Raw genomic sequence first — 21,390 nt, 5'->3', positions numbered from 1 at the left:
ACACCTGATAAATCAAATCACAAGCTGAACTTTAACGCATGTGCTGAGTTCTAGTTCTATAAACTTAGTAACCTGGTGTCAAAACACATTCGTTCCACGAAGAACAAAAGACATGAAATCCTCTCCTTCCCTCTCACAGCGTATGCCCGACGCCATCGTTGGGTGCTGACAGTAAGACAGCCAAGTCACGACCTCAATGATATTGTTACGGTGAAATAAGAAAGCGGGTGTTTATTTACAGTTCTGTGGCAGCCGGACCAGGTGTTGTTGTTGTTGTTGTTCTCCTCTAATGTGATGGCACATACCCACACAGGGGGATCGGCCAAGAATTGGGGTGCAGAGATATTAGATTTTGAGATGTATAACTACATCGGAAAAAAAAAAAAATAAATGCTAGGGAATAGAATAGGAAATGTAAATATGATATACCAAAATATATAGGAGTAAATTCTAACGCACGCAGTAAGAGAATAGTAAAATTTATATGTACAGATTAAAACTTCAAAGCATATTAGCCAGGTAGACGTTTTGTTTCTATTAAGAAGTTTTGAATGGCGTTGAAAACATACCTGTGGCTGTACCCAAGCATGGTGGCACCGAACGATAATAAAATTTGGCTGCTCAAATTAAGACCCAGCTGTTGTAACGGCTTCTCTAAGTACCGCTTTCTCATCATGGTAAAACGGCGGCAAAGTATCAAGAAATGGTCTATTGTTTCCGGTTCCCCGCAGAATGCGCAGACAGGAGAAAGCGCCAAACCAGACCTGTGCATATAGAAATTTAGGGGCGGAATACGACAGCGTAGCCTTGTTAGAGAGACCTCAGTCTGCCTTGATTGACATGATTTCCTATTCCACGAATACTTGAAGTGCAGGTAGTCATCCGAGGATAAAATAGATCCAGACTGCGTGCTTAATAAGGCACGCCGCCGAAATCTTGCTGCTGTTATGTACGCTGTTGCCGGGAGGATGGGCAATACAGGGCCGTTCAGAGAATCTTTGGCTAGTCTGTCTGCAATCTCATTGGCTGTCACATTGCTGTGTCCTGGTACCCACACTATATGTATGAGCCTCAAATGTGAGGGGAGCAATGAAAGAAAGGTGTTTAAAATTTGCGAGTCCATATTCGAAGAAAGCGACAAGCACAAAGAATAAGAGTCTGTAATTACAGCCACTGTTGAGTATGTTGTGTCTAGTTTGCGCAGAGCAAGCACCACCGCCAGCAACACCGCCTGGAAAATTGGAGTAAAATTTAAAATGTGAGGTGCTAAGTGTTTCGCATTATTTGGGAAAATGTCATCAAAGATAATTTGAACCGACGATGCAGTTACTTTTGTTGGAAAGATGTTAGAAAGGACTACGTGCAAAGGTTGTAACAGATTTTGCACTAGAATTACCTGCGGGGTATGAAACCGAGGCCATACGACTCCAAAAAAGGAGTCTGGCTCGCAACAAAAAATTGATATGGAGCGGTGGAATTGTGATTCATATATTTTCAGATACGTCTGGACAGTCAAGAATTGTAATCTAGTTATTAACGGTGGTATTCGGGCTTCAAGGTATAATACATTATTAGCCACGAATTTGGGGAGCCCAAGGCATAATCTAAGCGCTTCCCGCTCTAAAAGAACAAGCGGACGAATTTTGTAAGCAGGTGAACCAGAAAATAACACAGATCCAAATTCTATAATTGGGCGGACATACATAACATAAATCATTAATAGTGCGTCTCGCCGCATCCCAGACCTTGGACTGCTTAACCTGCGCAACATACCCACAGCACGTGCCCCCTTCGCTGCAACATGTTCAATGTGATCCCTCCATGCCAGATGGTCATCGTAAATCACCCCTAGATATTTCAAAGACTTAACTTGAGGAATCATTTCCTGCTTAAATGTTAGAGCAAGAGTTACCGGATCCTGAATTTGGAAAACAAGGAACGCGCACTTTTTAATATTTAATTTAAATCTTAAGTCATCTAACCAATTTTGAAGGAAGCTTAGGTACGATTGCAGGCGCCTGTTGAGGGATTGAATGTCAGGTGCAGCCGTAAAGAATGCGATGTCATCCGCATAGACATACGTGCAGATCTCCTGATGAGTGGGAATTGAACTCATTAAAATGTTAAAGAGCACGGGCGAGAGAACTGCACCTTAAGGGACACCTCTGGTTTGTTGATATTTGCTAGAATGTACTCCATTCAATGAACAGTAAAATTGTCTGTTTTGTAGGAATGTAGATATCCAATCAATTAAGTATTGTGGAAAACATAGCGATTCTAATCTGTGCAATAAAATTCGGGGCTCTACACTATCATAAGCCTTCTCTATATCTAGAGTCACCAATGCAGCATGCATTTTTTTGCGCCGCGCAAGAAGAATTCGACTCTCAAGGTCGGTATGTGCATTTCATATTGAAAATTTTGCTCGAAATCCGATTTGACAGGGACTAAGAATATGTTTTTGTTCGACAAACTCGGTAACACGTTTGAGTACGACCCTTTCAATTAATTTTACCAAGTTTGATGTTAAAGATATTGGTCTGATATTTTCCAAAGTATAGCCACCACCATTGTGTTTCCGTAAAGGAATCACTTTGGCTAGTTTCCAGTCACCAGGTATCCAAGAATGAATAATTGAATAATTTACCAATTCTAACAAGGAATTTGGAGACACTTCAAAGAGGATTTTTAACATTTTTGACGTTACTCCGTCAGGGCCAGGCGCAGCAGTTGGCAACGTCATTATAATCGAAGAAAGCTGAGAAAAAGTAATTTTAGGAACGTCCTTAACCGTATATACTGGGCCTACTAACGTAGGGTATTTGAGAAGTGTTGAAAAAAAACGCTTTTCTAAACCTTTAGCGATGTTTTCTACTGTTCTAAGAGCTTCTTGAGGAGTCGAAACACATGAGGGTAAATTTTCTGAGACAGGAATCTTTTCCGCGATCTTAAAAACCTGAAAAGTGCACGTCGGTTATTAGATTGTGAAAGGTAATTGAAATACTCATTATCATAATTATGTTTCGCTTGTGCGACTGTGCGTTTAAATGCAGCTGCAAAAAATTTATAATCATGCCAATTTTTGGGGCACTGGTTGTGAAGGAGCTTCTTCCATGCAGCCTTTCTTCTTCTATAATCGCGCGAACAATCTGCATTCCACCATTTTGGTGATGCATTGCCTTTAGATGCACGTACTAAAAATTCACACTTCTTACGACAGGATGCAGGTGAGATCTGTTAGCCCCCAGAAACAAACGCTTCTTCATCTTCATTCTTCTCTCCTCCGTGCTCTGCTTGATACCAAGTCCGTAACACTATGTTACCAAAAGCTTCAGAAACGAGATCTACGTGTGGAAATCACTGACCCCCATGCCAATTCTCCAGAGTGGCACCTAAAGGACCCCCTTGACGCCTGCGTACGTACGTTACGGGACAGTGCACATTCATGCATATATCTTTTTTTTTTTTTTACCATCGTCTACGAGGCTCACTCCATGCTCGTAAGGTAGTAAACAAGAGGGGTTTTCATGCCGTATCGTTCAGCATTCTTCGTTCAGCGTAAGTGCCTTGTGTGCATGATAACGCACAAGGTCATATCGCCATCAGCATGACTACATATAATGAAGATATATGGTGCATTCACTCCTTGCTCTGCCAATTGGTGCCTTTATATTTCATAACTGCTCAAAAAACATTCGCGCAATGAAAAGGGCCAATTTTTCTTATATTGGGCATCGCTGACAGCAAGGAGTGCTTTGCTGAAGTCACCCTTATAATCGCGGTCAAGACTTCAGAGCTAGACGGGCACTCGATGTGGATGTGTTTGCCGTCAATGGCCCCAATGCAATGTGGGAAATTACACCGCGCTTTAAACTCTGCCCCAATATGTTTAATGAATAAAAGGTTGTACTTTTACTGAATGCATGAAAAACAATTATGCTAATACGTTATGTACCCTAAATTTAAATCCACAAAAAATGCATGAATAAAAAATATTCCTATGCACATGATGTTGTAGTTAAGGCTCCATTGTTACATGTAGGGATTTTGAACATGCCGACTTACCCTGATCCACTCATCAGCTGTATTTGGCCTGGCCAGGTACAACGTCTTCAAAATTTGCCATAATGCCTTGCACACATCAGTTGCAATTGTGCAGGCAGTAGATCTGCCCACCAAAACGTCGTACGACAGGCTACCCAGTGTGCGGCCTACAGCAAAGAACCTAAGAAAGAGGAAGTGCATAAAATCAGAAATGAGGGAACAACCGAAGGCACCAAAACATCGCTGACTCTCAGTAAAGCATAAGTTAGAACAAGATAAAGTTTTGACTCAATTCTTGTGGTGCGTGTAGAGTGGCCACGTAAATTCATATTGGTATTTGTCAAAATTATGATTACTGCAGTCACGTAAGTAACTAGGCGGACTTCCTATTATCTCTAAAAGATTCGTATAATTAAGTGACAACTTCGAGCTTGTGCAATGTAGATTGAGTGGCTGTTCGTCTATCACAACTTACATACACATGACTGTGCATTTGCATGTCATATACTAACATCTTTACGATAGCACTTTAGCAGAAACACATAACAAACGAAGTTTTCAGAACAAAACTGTAAGGCGGCATAAGCCGTATGAACTACAGTCAATACAGTAGAGACTACCACAGCCTTCGTGCCAGCAAAGCGCGATTGAGTTTCAAAGAAACAGCCGACAGTCATATTCCCAATATTGCACGCCGACGACAGTCGTTAGGAGGGCAAACTAGGCAGAAAAAAAATAAAATTGATTCGCTCGCAGTGAGAAAAAATATTTAAGACGCAATATTGGTTTCGTGTATCCCATTTAAACGGTTAAGATTGCGTCGACTCTCGAAAATTCATTTTTTGTTTTCATCAATTTTGTTACCTAAGCGGATGGCTCGAACGCGTGCCTGAAATTCGTATCCTGCTTAGCAATTTCGCTTTTCAGCAGCTCCTGCAACGTGTCAATAGTTCGAGGTGGCATTGTGATGAAACTAATAAAAATAGCGAGATAAGATTGATACGTGGTGAAACACGGATGTCAAGTTGTGAAAATGAGGCACACTCGCGGTAGTAGTCTTCGTCAAGCGCTCGTAGTTCGGGAATGAGACGATTCGCCTGGCCTACAATTTCGCGGGACCGCAAACAAGGCCGCACCCAGCACCGCAGCTTCCGTTTTCGCTGAACTAAAGCATTTTGCGATGCCACAGCAGCACTACACATCAGCATGGCGATCAATTCTTCTTCCTCAGATAATCGTACATATCCATGCCTCGGGAGACCGAACTGACGATCGAGTGCAGGGCAGCAGACGAAAAAGCTCGAAAAGGCGCCCAAACCGAATCTCACTCGTCAAGTCTCGTTCGGAGCGAGAGGCACCTGGAAGCGAGTCGCATGCAGATATGAACACTTGGCGTCGCTCATGTGCTTGTCGTGAGTCTCCTCCTCCGTGACGAATCGAGTCGCGCGATCTGCGCTAGTCGCCTGTGAACCAGCCTTGGTGTGGGAAGAATCAAGCACGCGAGAACGCAACCTTTCGCTTCTCCCATGTCGCCTACGCGTTGACACCATACTTAAACACCACGGTTGCCAATGCTACCCCGTACTTCATGGCTCCATGCACTGCCATAAGTGGCCATCGCTTTGGCCCGATAGTTCTCCCCCTACCTGCATCGTCAGTCGCTTTGCCTTGCGAGCGCGTTGTTGGACTAACTAAAACTCTCCAGCTTTAGTTTACCGTGATCCGCCACCGCAGGTTCTACTGTGCATGCCCAGATCCCCTTGACGCTAACAGATGGCGCCGATGTGATTTTGTTTGTTTTGTTTTGTTGGGTTCAACTTCCCAAAGCAACTCAGGCTATGAGAGACGCCGTAGTGGAGGACTCCGGAAATTTTGACCACCTGGGGTTCTTTAACGTGCACTGACATCGCACAGCACACGGGCGCCTCGCTTTTCGCCTCCACGGAAAAGCGGCCGCCGAGGCCGGGATTCGATCCCGCGTCCTTGGGAACATTGGTCGAGCGCCGTAACCACTGCGCCACCCCGGCGGGGCGCGCCAATGTGAGTTCAGGCCGGAGCAGGTGCTACTTCATTGCGCGTGACAGCCACATCGTAACATATACAGCCTGGGTCGTTGTACACTGACCCACCACTTACCACTACCTCATGCCCAGAAATTTGGGACAAATTCTACGAAATCTTTCACATACTGTATAAGAGCACCAGAAAAATCAATATATCCGAAGAACCTCCCTCGGTAGTTTTCTGCCCTTTATTTTCAAAAACGCACCTGACCGATTTGTCGCCACAGACTTGATTACCCATTGTGAGTCCTAAACAAGCATCAGAGGTCATATATTTCTATGTCTTCGACCTTTCCTATAAATACGTCCATAAAGGTATCTTATGATGTTCCAAAGTTGCCTTGAAGTGTTTTTGTAGCGAGAGCTACATTGGCCACAGTCTCGTCATTTCGCCGCGCCTGTCCAGTGTCTGTCCGAAGAGCGAAGAAAGAATTAAAAAAGAAGAAGAGGAAGAAGAAGAAGAATAAGAAGAAGTCGTGGGAGGTGGTAGCTGGCAGCTGACATGGCCGAGCACAACTGGACGTAGGGCTTCATGACATTACGTTTGGCAGGGGCTGCCAACTCGGGCCTCTCGTTTCATATGGAAGGGTTATATTGACACGTGCATAGAGGTAGAAGAAGAAGGAGCGCAATCAGAAGAAGTAGACGTATACAACGTTCAAGTGTAGGCCTCTTTCCTGGTGGCCTGGATACTGGAAACAATGGCTCGAACTCGGAGCTTGCCCGTGCGTCTCCGCTCTGCGATTCTGCAACTCTTTTCCTGTTGCCTGACCCACTGCGGCTTGGCCCTCTGCCTGTCTTGGACTCTTCTGATTGTGAACTGGTGAGGCCGTTCCGCGAGTGGGGGATTCTCCCAGGTTTCCCCTTTATGGTTTAGGTCTCATGCCTATCTAGGGCTACGGTCATGACATTGTCTTCGCCGGGCTCAGGTCCGGCAAACTGGTTCGCCAGTTTGCCGGCAGATAACCTACCTCTAAAATGCTTTTCTGCAAATCGTGTCAAACATATCCCTGTAGCACTTATTCCTGTTGGAGATGGATTAATTAAAATAAAAAATCCTCGTCTAATCCAAGATCAACTGAAAGCTGCAACCAGCCGATACCTGCAGATTTCGGAGATGCGAACATTTGGTAGGAGAGGTTTATTATGCAAATCTGATGACTTGGACTGCGTTGCTGACTTACTGCATTGTACTACATTTGTCTCAGTGCCTGTGGATGCATTTATTCCAGCTTGCATGCGTGAAGGGAATAATCCGCGGGGTTGATTCCTACGCTACGCCAGCAGAGATTCTTGAAAGCCTTCTTGAGGCCGGTGTTGGTAGTGAAATTAAAGTTGGGCCAATTATATACTGTGTTGACCCTTTGCATCCTCGGCCATTACAATGCAAAAAATGCTGGCGTTTTGGGCACAGTGCCAAATCGTGCAAGTCGGCAACGCACTTCCGCGTTTGCAGCGGTGATCATGCTTCGGATCAGTGCACTTCTGAGTCTATTAACTGCTGCCTTTGCCAATGCAGTCACACAGCCGATGAACGCACTTGTCCAAAGAGGGCCGATGAACAGAGTGTCCTAGACATTATTCAACGCGACAGGTGCTCGCGCGGTGAAGCTTATGCCCTCAGTTCAGTTCAGTTCAGGCGTTCAGTCGTGTCCGACTCTTCGTGACCCTATGGACCATGTCACGCCACGCTTTCCGGTCTCTCACTATCTTCTTAACATCACATAGCTTCATCTGCAATGCCTCGAGAATTCCATCTAACCATCGCGTTCGCTGCCTACCCCTTCTCCGGCGACCCTCAACCTTTCCCAACATCAAATCTTTCTCCAGCGACTCCTCTCTTCTCATCAGATGACCAAAGTAGCTGAGCTTTAACTTTAGAATTTGACCCTCCAATGAGCAGTCAGGGTTTATGGTCGACAATATCGACTGATTTGATCTTCTGGCAGTCCAAGGAACTCTTAAGAGTCTTCGCCAGCACCACAATTCAAACGCGTCAATTCTTCGGCGGTCAGCCTTTTTCACAGTCCAACTCTCGCATCCATACTTATGCCCTAGTAGCAAACAAACAAACAAACAAACATGCTTACGCAAATGTTGTCCGCACCTCAACTCCTGATGTTGAAGCAAGCTTAACAAAGTCGGTTGTTGCTGTTAGTAGAGAAGGCTGTTGCTGGGATACTTGATCGCTTGATTATTACATTCAGCGATGCTTTGCAGCACGTAATTTCCGCGCAGGCTGCATCTTCGTTCTTAGATACTCTAACCCCGTCTACCTGCTCTATTTCCTATAAAACAATAGATAACATTCAACCTACCTCCTCTTCTGCGTCCACGCCTGTGGATGCAAACGATACTGACTCAATCCCTATTTCTACCGCATGTCAGTCCGATGTTGAGATGGCCTGCCCATATCAGAAGCGTCGTGCTTCCTCTTTTCCTAATAAACCGGACCATCCGCATGTCAAATCTAAGAAAGGTACTCAAGGAATTGCAAAGAAAACGGATGTGTTGAAAGAGGCTGTTGCTGCCTCATTTTTAAAGCAATAATCATGGTGGGAATCTCTCTACTCCAGTGGAATTGTCGCTGTATCGTATCCTCTTTCGACGACCTACAGCACCTTATTCTTAAAATTACCCCTGATATTATCTTACTGCAAGAAACTTGGCTCTCTCCTAATAGTCCTTTCACAGTTAAAAATTACCGTGTTTTTAGAGCTGATCGCCCACACGGCATGGGCGGAGGCTTGTTAACATTGATTTCAACAAATCTAGTTCATCGTGCTAAAGTAGTTCATGAATTTATTGGGCCTGATTGTGAGATACTTGCCGTTGAGTTAATTGTCCCGCAGTGTGTCCCGGTCATAATTGCAAATATCTACTTTCCCACAGGCGTCCGTAGGACAGTGTGATGATGGTGATTGTGGCGATGTGCGGGTGGCTCGAAAGGAAGTGAAGTGTGGCCGCGTGCGGGGCGTGCCAGTGCGCGTGAGTTTGTTCCGGCAAGCGAACGGGTCGGACGTTCCTGGGCGTCGCTGGCGGCGGAGTTCATCGTCCTGGGCCTGGCGTACAAGGCCGGCTCGCCAGCACCTGCCGGGCACCTGGTCCGGGGTCTGGTACTGCCCAGCGCTTCGCCATCCGGCGAACAGCTTGCGGAGGCAGCTCGACCGCTACATCGTGCCTGGCCGCCGCACTTGTGCTGCCGCACTGGTGCCGCACTTCGCAGTACCCGGGCGTGACGCGGTACCCCGCGGTACACCGCAGTACCCCGGACTGTGAAGCAGACGCCGGACACAGACGCCGGAGCGTGGCCTGCCGCGCTACCGAGTCCTCGGGCGACTGGCTGGTCTTGCCTCAACCGGACTCGCCTGCACCGGCATCTAGTCCACGAGCGGAAAACCCGAAGTAGGACGGTTTTGTGTTGGGACATATCCTATTAGGATAAGCTAGGCTGTATGCATGTCTGTTGCCAGTTACGTTAATTGGTCAAGAAAAGAAAAGCGTCCGTGTGTCTGTGAACCTGCTCTGCTACCTGCCCAGAGCTCCTGAACGGACCTGGGCCCATATATAACATCACAATTTTGGCGAGCCTGCCAGGATCCTAAAAATTAGTAGATTCAAGGAACTAATCATTCAGAGAGAGGGCAGAGAGTCGAGGACGGGTTCACACGCATCGCGACGTTTGAGCAAAGATGGACCTAGAGCGTCTAGCCGCGTTGGGCGCTCAGCTGGGTTTCTCAGGCTCCGAGCTGAGAGACTGGATAGATAAGGAACGCGCGGAGCAAAGGGCCGAACGTGCTGCTGAAAGAGAGCAAAGTCGCATAGCCGCGGAGAGAGAGAAAGAAATCTTGGAATTGAAACTCAGACTCCAAGAAGGAGCGAGGAGCAACACGACAGATGATATCGAGCCCATTGTGTCAGCGCCACAAGTACAGCTTTTCAACCCTCAAAAACTGCTACCCCTATTTGACGAGCGACGAGATGACCTGCATGCCTATTTGCAACGGTTTGAGCGTGTGGCAGTGGGACAGGACTGGCCTCAAGATAAATGGGCGATGGCCGTAAGTATGTGCCTAACTGGGGAAGCCTTGACCGTGATCGGCAGGATGTCAGCTGCAGATTCATTAGATTATCAAAAGGTCAAAAAGGCTCTTCTGCAGCGCTTTAAATTCACGGCTCAAGGTTACCATCAGAAATTTCGAAAAGCTCGAGCAGAAGATGGCGAGACGGGAAGGCAGTTAGCCGCCAGGATTTCGGGTTACTTCGACCATTGGATCGAAATGGCGAGTGTTCCCAAGACATTTGAAGACCTGCGCGATCATGTGATCGGTGAACAGTTCCTGCGGTGTTGCCACCCGAAACTCGTTGTGTTTCTGAAAGAACGGGAGTGCAAGACACTCGACATCATGGCAGACGCAACCGATCGATACTTGGAAGCTCAGAACTATTCGAACATCGGTAAAGTCCCTGACGAAGAGGAACCTCACACCAAGAGTTCCGTCAGCCTGCCGAATAAACCCCAGTTGCGGTGTATGTTATGCAATCGTCCAGGACATCGGGCTTCCGATTGCCGCACGTCCACTAGACCGGTGCTCAAGTGCAACTCGTGTGGAAAGGTCGGACACAAGGCCGAAAACTGCAGGAATCGACACCAAGAGGAAGAACAGAGTGCCGCATGCTCTGCAATTCAGGCTCCCAAACGTGCTGATCATCTTGACTGGCATACGACCCGGAGCCCATCCGACTCTAGCAGTTGGGCGCAGGTCAGTAAAGACGCACCTCAGAATTCAACAGGAAGAATGCCCATTGTAGAAGGGTTTGTGATGGGGAAACAAGTGTGCGTGCTTCGAGACACTGGTAGTAATGTCGTTATTGTCCGCCGGGGTTTGGTCCCAAAGAACTGCTTCACAGGGCAGACCGAGAGGATAGTACTTGTCAATGGTACGGTAACCCAGTTACCGGTGGCAAGAGTACCAGTGGACACGCCATATTTCAAAGGCGAGGTGACCGCGCTTTGCATGAAGCGGCCCTTATATGATCTCGTGCTTGGGAATATACCAGGTGTCAGGGCCCCAGGTGATCCCAATCACGACTGGATGACCTCAAGCAGCCTAGAGCTTCATACCTCGCAAGATTCCCGAGAACAGGAGCGACCTGTGAATTTTAGACGATGTGTTGCAGCCTTGGCTAAGCCAACAGAAAAGAAAACACCGCTGTGCGTGCCACCCATTCTCCTGTGTGACATGACAAAGGACCAGTTAGCAGAAGAGCAGCAGAAAGATGTATCCTTAAAACGGCTCTTCCTTAAGGTAGATAAGGAATTCCGATCAGGTAAAGGTAATTCGTACCATTTTTGTGAAGAAGAGGATATTCTTTATCGATATTACTGTATGACATCGGGAAGGATCTTCAAGCAGGTTGTTGTTCCACAAAAACTCCGGCAATCAGTCTTACAAATAGCACATGAAAGTATTATGGCCGGACATCAAGGGATCAGACGTACTACTGATCGTATACTTCAGGACTTTTATTGGCCTGACATACATGGAGATGTTAAACGATTCGTTAAGTCATGTGATAAGTGTCAGAGAACAACACCGAAAGGCAAAGTTGGCATTGCCCCTTTAGGCAACATGCCACTGATTACCACTCCTTTCGAACGAGTGGCCGTCGATCTCATAGGACCTTTCTCACCTACGTCTGATAAAGGAAACCGATATGTGCTCACCTTGATTGACTTTGCAACACGGTACCCAGACGCCGTCGCCCTTCCAGCTATTGATGCTGTGCATGTTGCTGAAGCGCTCGTTGAGATGTTTTCCCGCATTGGCATACCGAAAGAAATGGTGACCGATCAAGGAGCCACGTTCACCTCAGAGCTCATGAGTGAAGTTGGTCGTCTTCTTTCCATCAAGCTTCTGAAGACATCACCTTACCATGCCATGGCAAATGGTCTTGTGGAGAAGTTCAATGGAACATTGAAAACTATGCTGAAGAGGATGTGCCAAGAAAAACCTAGGTCTTGGGATCGGTATCTGGCACCGTTACTGTTTGCATACCGAGAAGTTCCACAAGCAATTAAGCCTTGGGTTTTCTCTTTTTGAGTTGATTTACGGCCGTCATGTGCGAGGACCACTAACAGTACTGAAGGAGCTCTGGACCAATCAGCATATCGATGGAGATACTCGGTCAACGTACACCTACCTCGTCGAGCTCAGAAACCGTTTGGAGGCTACGTGCCAGATTGCTCACGAACAACTAGCACGAGCACGTCAGAAACAGAAACTGTATTATAACCGGAAAAGTCGGCCCAGAAAACTGTTACCAGGTGACAAGGTTCTGATTTTGTTACCGACTGAATCCAATAAGCTGCTCATGCAGTGGAAAGGTCCATACGATGTGATAGACCGTAGAAACGATGTGGACTACATCGTGGACCTAGGACATAAAAGGAAAATTTTTCACATTAACATGTTGAAGAAGTACGAAGAACGAAACCCTCCGACTATTCATCCAGTCTCAGCAGCTGCTGAACTCGACTCCACCTCACTGGACATAGAGACACCTGAAGAGGACTCAGTAGAACTACCTTCTGTGAGCTTGCATCGAACGCAGTGCGCAACGGACGTCAAGTTGGCGTCAAGTCTCTCGGAAGTGCAAGCTGAAGAAGTGCGTGGCTTGCTCCAAGAATTCGAGGGGATTTTCTCAGACTTGCCGGGAAAGACCACATTCACAGAGTGCGCTCTCAGATTGACATCTAATGAACCCATACATATTCCGCAGTACCCTATTCCATTTTCTCTACGTGAAAGTGTAGAGAAAGAGGTGCAGGAAATGTTGAGGATGGGGATCATTGAGAAATCGAAATCCCCCTATCATGCTCCAATAGTAGTCGTAAAGAAACCTGACCAGACACTTAGACTCTGCATCGATTTTCGGGAGCTGAACAAAGTATTAATTTCGGACAGCGAGCCAATACCACGCATTGAGGAAGTTCTTACTCTTGTCGGCACGAAGACTTGCTTTTCCAAGTTTGACTTCACAAAAGGGTACTGGCAAGTGCCAATGGCCTACAACAGTCGTGAGAAAACAGCGTTTTCTAGCATGTCAGGACTGTACCATTTTCTATACATGCCGTTTGGAATCAAAACTGCCCCTGCGGTGTTCGCGCGACTCATGAGGACTGTGCTGGGCGATGTGAAGAACGTTTACCACTACTTCGATGATGTTGTCATCGCCACTGACACATGGCAGGAACATATGGAAACGCTGAAAACAGTATTCGCGAGGATCAAGCGGGCACACTTGACCATAAAACCGAGCAAGTGTGAAATAGGAGAGCCGTCTATCTGTTTCTTAGGTCACCGTATTGGAAACGGCAGGGTAGAACCCCTCCTAAAGACCTTAGACAAGATATTAGGGGCGAAACGGCCGACAACAAAGAAAGTTATGCAGTCGTTTCTTGGATTGACTGGTTATTACCGGAAGTTTATTCCCCATTATGCCGAAATCACCAAGCCCTTGACAGATCTCATCAGGAAAGGACAGCCTAATGCCATTTCTTGGCAACCAGTGCATGAACATGCGTTCACAGTTCTGAAAGCAAAACTCAGTGAGACTCCTATTTTACAGGCTCCTGATCTCTCGAAAACCTTCGTGCTTCGTACAGACGCATCCACCATAAGTCTCGGAGCAGTACTCTTGCAAACGGGCAACAATAGTATTTTACATCGAGTTGCCTACGCTAGTCGCAATCTGCTGCCCCGAGAAACACGCTATTCAACGATTGAGCGAGAATGTCTAGCTCTTGTCTGGGCAGTGCAGAAGTTTCATATTTATGTGTATGGCAAACATTTCACCATCCAATCTGATCACCAGCCGCTCCAGTACCTGCAATCCGCGAAGCATATGAACAATCGAGTGTTGCGGTGGAGTTTATTCCTCCAGGAATACAACTTCAGCATAGACTACATAAAAGGGAGCGATAACGTTGGTGCCGATTACATGAGCCGTGTGTGAAAGGTGTAGTAGTGTGTTTTGCTGACTGGAACGGGATTTAGAAAAAAAAAAAAAAAAAACGAACTCGTGTGTTGCATTGTGGATTGAGAATGGTGTGTGGATTGTGACGAATTTTTGTGTGTTTCTGCTTTGTGGTTATTTGTGTAGTTTGTGCATTTATTTCCCGCCACGTCTCCCCCCTCCCGGCGCCAGAACAGTTGCAAGAAACTGTCTTGGAACGGGGGGAGGTTGTGATGATGGTGATTGTGGCGAGTGTGCGGGTGGCTCGAAAGGAAGTGAAGTGTGGCCGCGTGCGGGGCGTGCCAGTGCGCGTGAGTTTGTTCCGGCAAGCGAACGGGTCGGACGTTCCTGGGCGTCGCTGGCGGCGGAGTTCATCGTCCTGGGCCTGGCGTACAAGGCCGGCTCGCCAGCACCTGCCGGGCACCTGGTCCGGGGTCTGGTACTGCCCAGCGCTTCGCCATCCGGCGAACAGCTTGCGGAGGCAGCTCGACCGCTACATCGTGCCTGGCCGCCGCACTTGTGCTGCCGCACTGGTGCCGCACTTTGCAGTACCCGGGCGTGACGCGGTACCCCGCGGTACACCGCAGTACCCCGGACTGTGAAGCAGACGCCGGACACAGACGCCGGAGCGTGGCCTGCCGCGCTACCGAGTCCTCGGGCGACTGGCTGGTCTTGCCTCAACCGGACAGATTGTTTAGAAGCTTTGCTGACAATTATTTCAAACGTAGTTTGGCTGGGGACTTCAGTTCCCATCATGTCATATGGGGTTTCAGAATAGATTATAGTGGGCGGTTGCTTTGGTCTTGGTTGTCTAGAAATGATGTTCAATGTTATACTAGTCGCTCCTATACTTATATGAGAGCAACTTCTCATTCAGCTATTGATTAACATTAGCTACAAAATGGTATTGGAGTATCATCGTGGTCTACAACAAACTTCGGTACGTCAAGTGACCACTACCCTATCACTTTCAACATTGCATGTAATCAGATTAGGTCAACTGGTACATCGCGTAAAATTTTCAACAATACCCTGTTCAAGAAATGTCTAGGAGAGGCCTTCAGGTCATCTGCCCCTTCTGATAAACCGAATCGCGGTCCTGAAGTATTGTCTTCAATTTTAGACGCAACTCGGCGATCAGAGTTTACTGTTCAGTCTGCCATTAAAAATAAGACTCATTCGAGCGGGTGGAATGAAGAATGTGAAAAGGCCTATCGTTTGAGGAAAGCCGCATGGAAGCGCCTAGCCTGGAGTATCATCCCAAACAACTGGATTAATTACAAATTCTTTGCAGCTTCGTTTAAAAGAACAATGTCCAAGGCTAAGGAATATATGCGAATCTGAGCACCTATTTATCTAACCCAGTCAACCGGAAATCTCTCTATAAATACATGGAACGTACAAATTAAAGTTTTGCCCTCCTTTCATACCACCCAGTCCACTGTTTTGTCTAAAAAGGAAGATGAATTAGATCAATCCGAATCAATTGTCCGAGGTCTTTGCGGCGCGCTAGCTTGCACTACCTTTTCTTCAGCCCGATTGCAGTTTGGTAGAAACTTCACTGAGGTAACTATATCTGAATTAATGTCTGTAGTTAATTGCCTGCAATCGGCTGCCCCTTTAGTTGACAGAATATCAGTTGCCATGCTGAAAATACTATTCAAAGACTTTGCCTCGGACCTATTGCAGATTGTGAATTGGTCTTTGTAAAAAGCTTGGATTCCGCAAGCTTGGAAAACATCGAAAATAATTTTATTACTGAAATACCAGGGGTAGGGGTTTGATCTCGACAACATTCGGCTGATTGCTATCACTTCAAATTTAGTTAAGCTTATAGAACGGGTAGTCTGCTCTCGTCTCACGGATCATGTTCTATTCTTCCAAGGCTTTAGCGAGGCTCAGATTGGATTCCGACAGGGATGCTCGATTTGGAACGCACACGCAGACTTGGAGAGTCGTATTAGGGTTGCCATGAGGCAAAATGAGGTTTCAGCTGTAGTTACTTTAGATATTGGCGAGGCGTACGACAGCGCAAAATACAGGATTTTGCTTCATGAGATAGCTGGTATACATACTCCGTTATACACCTTTGGGTGAATTAGGGAACGTTTAAAGGATATATCATTCTTCTGCACAAAGGATGCATTAAATTACAACACTTACACCCAGTCAAGAGGTGTACCCTAGAGAGCAGTCCTGTCGCCGTTATTGTTCAATATACTAATGTGTGACATTCCTATTTACCCGCCGTCAAAGTTTGTGTGTATGCAGACGATATAGCTTTTTTTGCTTCTGCCGCAAATAATCACAACCTATATTATTTGTTGCAAGATTATCTAAATGCTTTGGAGGTCTGGCTGGACAGCCTAAGGCTAACTTTAAATGTCAACAAAAGTGCCGTCCTAGTATTCCCACAGACAAGCACCGTTATCATTTCCTTGTCTTATCATTATGTCCTAATCCCACAGGTTGATTCTATTAAGTATTTGGGTGTATTATACGACCCACAGTTAGACTGGAGGCCTCAAATTAGAAGCCACGTGCTTAAAGGTGAACGTGCCCTTGACCGGTTGATAAAAATCAGCAATAAGAAATATGGTATGCGTGGAAGCACTCTGCTCTTGCTTTGTAAGACCTACATACGATAAATACTTGAATTCGGCTCCATTCTCGTTTGTTGGTGCCCAAGAAATTCGCGGTTTCAGCTTCTAACTCTGCGAACGTATTTAAGGTCTTTGGAGCCTGTCCCTGGAGTGGCTAACCCCATATTTACTTCGATCCCATCATACTTCTTTGATAATATTTGGCCTAAGTATAAGCTCCCTCAGGTTGTGTTTACCAATTCCCTGCTGTCGAAACTTTCAGTATCAATAACCTTTTTAGTACAAGTTAACCACCGAAGGCCTGACACTATAATCTCATTTGATAACACCCTCTCAGGGAATGCTAAGCATTTGTCTGCCAATGTATATATGCCCTTATAGAGGATTAGCAAGACAATTTTCCGAGCTGTATTGCCATTTTTACAGATGCGTCTCAGCAGGATGAAAATGCAGCTATTGGCATATACTCTCAGACTCTTGACTGGAGTTATCATTTCGGGTCCCAGACTATACGCCAATTTTCGCTGCTTAGTTTCTGGCCATTAAGTTGGACTTGACAAAAATCCCTAGTAATATTTCTAAGGTTATTTTTCTTTCTGACAGCCTATCCGTGCTGTCTTCGCTCGAAAATTCGAAGGACAGTCTGCTTTGCCGTTCCCTTTATTTTTTTCTTCCTCCTCACATTTCAGATGTGCGTTTTCAATGGGTCCCAGGCCACTGTAGTATTACATATAATAAAGGCGCAGATATTTTAGCAAAATCCGGTCTTACTGGACCTCTTGTTCCACTCATACCTAATATCGTTTACTTTAGCACAATTTCAAAATTTCCAACATCTCCGTCACCTCAGTAAGAAGACTCTCCTTTCTGCACCAGATTACCAACACCTCATATGGCCTCGGCGTGGCCGCATGTGTTACAAGGCTATTGCGAAGTGATGACTCTCTTGCGCTGCAGATTACCGAAACTAAATCTGTATTTACGTCGTTCGGGGCTATCCGATACTGACCTCTGTGAGTCTTGCAAAGAAATTGAATCCATAGATCATTTTTTTCTCTTCTGCCAGAGGCTCGCATCTCTCCGCAAAATTTACTTAGCAACTCCCCATTCGAGATTAGGCCTTCCAATAACCATTCCAGTTCTCCTGTCCTTCATGGCAAGCGTCAAGGGATATGCCTTAAAACCAGTGTGCGATTCTATACATAATTACATAATTTCAACAGGTAGATTCCTATGCTAGGTACGAATTCATTACCTTTTCTTTTCCTTTTTATTTTTTCCAAACTCTAGTTAAATATCCATATTTATCTGAATACTCCAGTCCTCGAACATATATATTTTCAATCTACAATGCACCCTGGCCAATCCCCCGCCGTGGGTATATGCCATTTTGTCTGAGGTGATCATAATCATCATCATCCTGGTGGCCTCGTTCTCTGCTCTCTCGGTGCCCTCGCTCAGCGGCTACAGTAGTCCTTCTGTGTAAGAACTGTTACAATATCACAATCAGCCAAAACCCTTGCATTCACGTTATCCCTAGGCCACGCAGGCACGTTCATACGGCTCGGTTAAAGCGGGGCTTTATATGTTGGCTGATAGCTTACGCTATCGCGTCATCGCGAAGGTGGCAGTGTAAACAAGAGAAAGAGGTGCCGTAGTGGAGGGCTTCAGACCACCGCGCGATAAAGGCTTTCGCCTCATCACACTTTAGTGGTCAAAAGTGCCCCCTATGGCATAAAGCTGAAACCATAGAGTAAACTACTATGTGCAAAAGTCAGGTCTTTACTTTCAAGCCGAACCTAAGCGTAGCCGTTCAAATGGCTATCGCGTAACTGCGGGTTTAGCTACAAGCTAAACCACATCTAATTTTTCTTCGAGAGTACAGCCAATTGATTTTCGTAGAAAATGTAGCTTTATAATGCGAGCGCAGGAAAAACGTTCAAGATAATTTTCGCAACGCTTCGGAAGTATACACCATCGCATTCATCGATATCTCACAGTCCAAATTACAAGATGATCCAGAGCACTCGACGTGTGTTATCCTAGAAATACTCCAGATAACGACACCCTCGTACTCCTCCGGCTATGCGATATACACTAATTCAATGCAAGCTATACATGCAAATCCTAAGGATATCATTTTCGTAAAATCAGATACGATAAACATGAGACCGTCACTAAACTTCATCCTGGCATAGTCCCACCAAAGTGGACTTCTGAGTCCCGCTGATATCCCAGATAATAAGAAACAGCATCTACTCACCCCCGATGTTCACAACCGTGCGGCTGGTATCCCTTGTTCGTCATCTTGTGCGAATCGGCAGGATCCTTGCACCCTCCGGAAGCGGCTCACCTCCTCACCAGATCACTCTAGCAGCCACCACTGATCTTCCCCGCCTGGGGAACCTACGAGAAGCGGCGAAGAGCGCGAATGAGAAACTGTCGTCGGCAGCTGCTTCACCATGAGAGCAACCCTTCTTTCCCCTCAGTCCCGTTCGCAGGTTGCGGGGCTGGCAATCGGAGAGAGTCATGGATCGAAGACCGGAGTGACAAAAATAAAATCATGCGCCCACTTAGACTCCCAGAAAGGCAGGAAACACCCCCCTACCATCCGAAAAGTACGCAGCCACGAAGGACGAAGCACAACGACCGCACAGCTGCCCATTTGGCCCCTCTGGCATGTGCTGCCTGCGCGCGGCTGAGGGAAATCAACGCATAATTAGGACATCTAAATAAACAGCTTGCTTGATCTCGGCGGCTACAGGCATTGTCCGAGCTAGCTGAACGGCGTTTGGTTCCGAAACCGGAACGTCATAGGCCCCGCATCGATTTGACAGGAGACACCGCTACTTCATCGACATACGTAAACCCTCTCTATAACAACTGCTGCAAAGCTTTTTCTGGCCCAGTTAAATCCGTCATCCCCGCCTAATTTCAAATTTTCCGGCTCGACCACTTAATACACCTCATGCCTGCCCGTTCCTTACGACGTAGCCAACCCTAATATATACGAAACCAAAGCTAATCTGGTACAATCTCTGTTCTTCTCCCCTTACCATTCAGTTTCTCTATTAAGCATGGACCAGCGCGGCAAGTCTCTTTCACCTCGGGTAGCTGACAAAGAATGTGACTTCGGTAACCTTATACCAGAATATCGGCAATGCTAAATTTCTATTGTAATTAAACTTTTTTTGTCTCCCTCTCTCTCTCAATTCTGTCCATAGAATTACTTACGCAGAGAATTATAACATGCAACAGGAGAAAATGCGCTTCTACATTCCACAGCTGCAACCACATGCAACGCAGCAGAGAACACTCAAAATTAGCACAGGAATTTCATAAAATTATGGATCACATTGATTTTATATTACAGCGAGATATAGCTGCTGTACGCGCCTGAAATATATTCTAGGTCAAATGTATTAACAAGGAGGGAAGGTCCACTATGATTGTCATCGTTTCATACGGCATCAGTCTATACTTTCCATTCTTCTCAAAATAACAAAATATCCCTAATTTTCTATGCTAGCCACTGGTGGCGAGCAGGTGGCGCCTGTTGTCAATAGACCAGAAAACCTAAAGCCCAAGCACGCAACCATCGCATAGCAAAAGCTGTCACTCTCTATGTTTCTATTCGTTGACCTTTACCGGTGGGCATATTGACCAATAGGAGTAGGGCTAATTGGAAACTTTGTGAGGGGTTTTGTGATTTGATCGCGTGATTTGGCCCCTGGACATCTCGCTATTCTTGTGCCTTTATACTTGAAAACGCTTTCAATTAGCTTCCACTTGTTATAGACCGCTCACCTTGAACTAGAGAATGCGTCACGGGTAAATAGGGCTGACCCACTACGAAATAAAACGAATGCCCTGCAATTCCCAATGAATTCGCGGCTAAGGTCAACGCTGGGCGCTGACATAAAGATATTTATGCTAAAACAGTCACCCAAGACAAGCCGCAAATATATTGTTGCGAAGATCGGCAGTGGCTCGAGAGGGCCCCCCGCGCTAGGCAAACCATTAAATCATCTTTCACCCTGTTGCCGTGCTGTGCAGTCTTCTTTCTTATCACCACGTAATATTTTTTCTGAAGGTATGGTATATGTCCTCCTCATCTCCGAGCGTCGACGCTATCCGTTCGCCGGGACCATCGGCCCAGATCCCGTTGATATCGCCGCGCAGCTTCGCCCCAGCCCTTCTGGCCCAGACCCGACCAGATGCAACTGCCGCCGGCCCGCCCCCACCCCGGATCTGAAGACAAGGCGCACAGACGAACCAACCATTGCCGAGACAAGCCTTAAGACTGGAAGGACCGAACCGAAGTACACGAACACACAATACTCGCCCAGCCGCCAGACGCGGCCTCGCGCAATTGATCTCATGGATGTTTTGGTGGCGGATAATTGAATTCCAGCTAAAGCGGATCACCCAAATGTCATCGTAGTGGGAAGCAAATCACGCTCTTCTATCTTTTCTTCAACATCCTCGCCGTCACGTCACCACCTCGGTGGCCCCGGGAAGGGTTACGAAGAAGATCGGCAGTAGCTCGAGAGGAGCCCTCGCGTTAGGCCAGTCATTAAATCATCTTTCGCCCTGTCGCCATGTTGTGCAGTCTTCTTACTTGTCGCCACGTGACAATATGTAATCTAGGACATAATCAG

At 46.5% G+C, this 21,390-nt stretch overlaps 1 long non-coding RNA gene across 2 annotated transcripts in view; it reads right to left on the bottom strand.

Moving 5' to 3' along the window:
• LOC146182501 (uncharacterized) overlaps positions 1-21,390 on the bottom strand; it is a 70,039-nt gene that overhangs the window by 20,630 nt on the left and 28,019 nt on the right. The window contains exons 3-4 of one of the 2 annotated variants that reach the window (XR_014700062.1): positions 18,993-19,135; positions 4,066-4,225 (exon numbers count right to left, since the gene is read on the bottom strand). This is a non-coding gene — a long non-coding RNA (uncharacterized LOC146182501). The remainder of the gene's footprint in view (positions 1-4,065; positions 4,226-18,992; positions 19,136-21,390) is intronic. The other variant, XR_014700063.1, reaches the window with a different exon arrangement.

This window comes from Amblyomma maculatum, chromosome 8 (assembly GCF_055883805.1).
Source record: "Amblyomma maculatum isolate TAMU_Amacu chromosome 8, ASM5588380v1, whole genome shotgun sequence".
Lineage (NCBI taxonomy): Eukaryota > Metazoa > Arthropoda > Arachnida > Ixodida > Ixodidae > Amblyomma > Amblyomma maculatum.
Note: the sequence above shows the minus strand (reverse complement) of the source record. Positions and strands in the feature narration are given on the sequence as shown.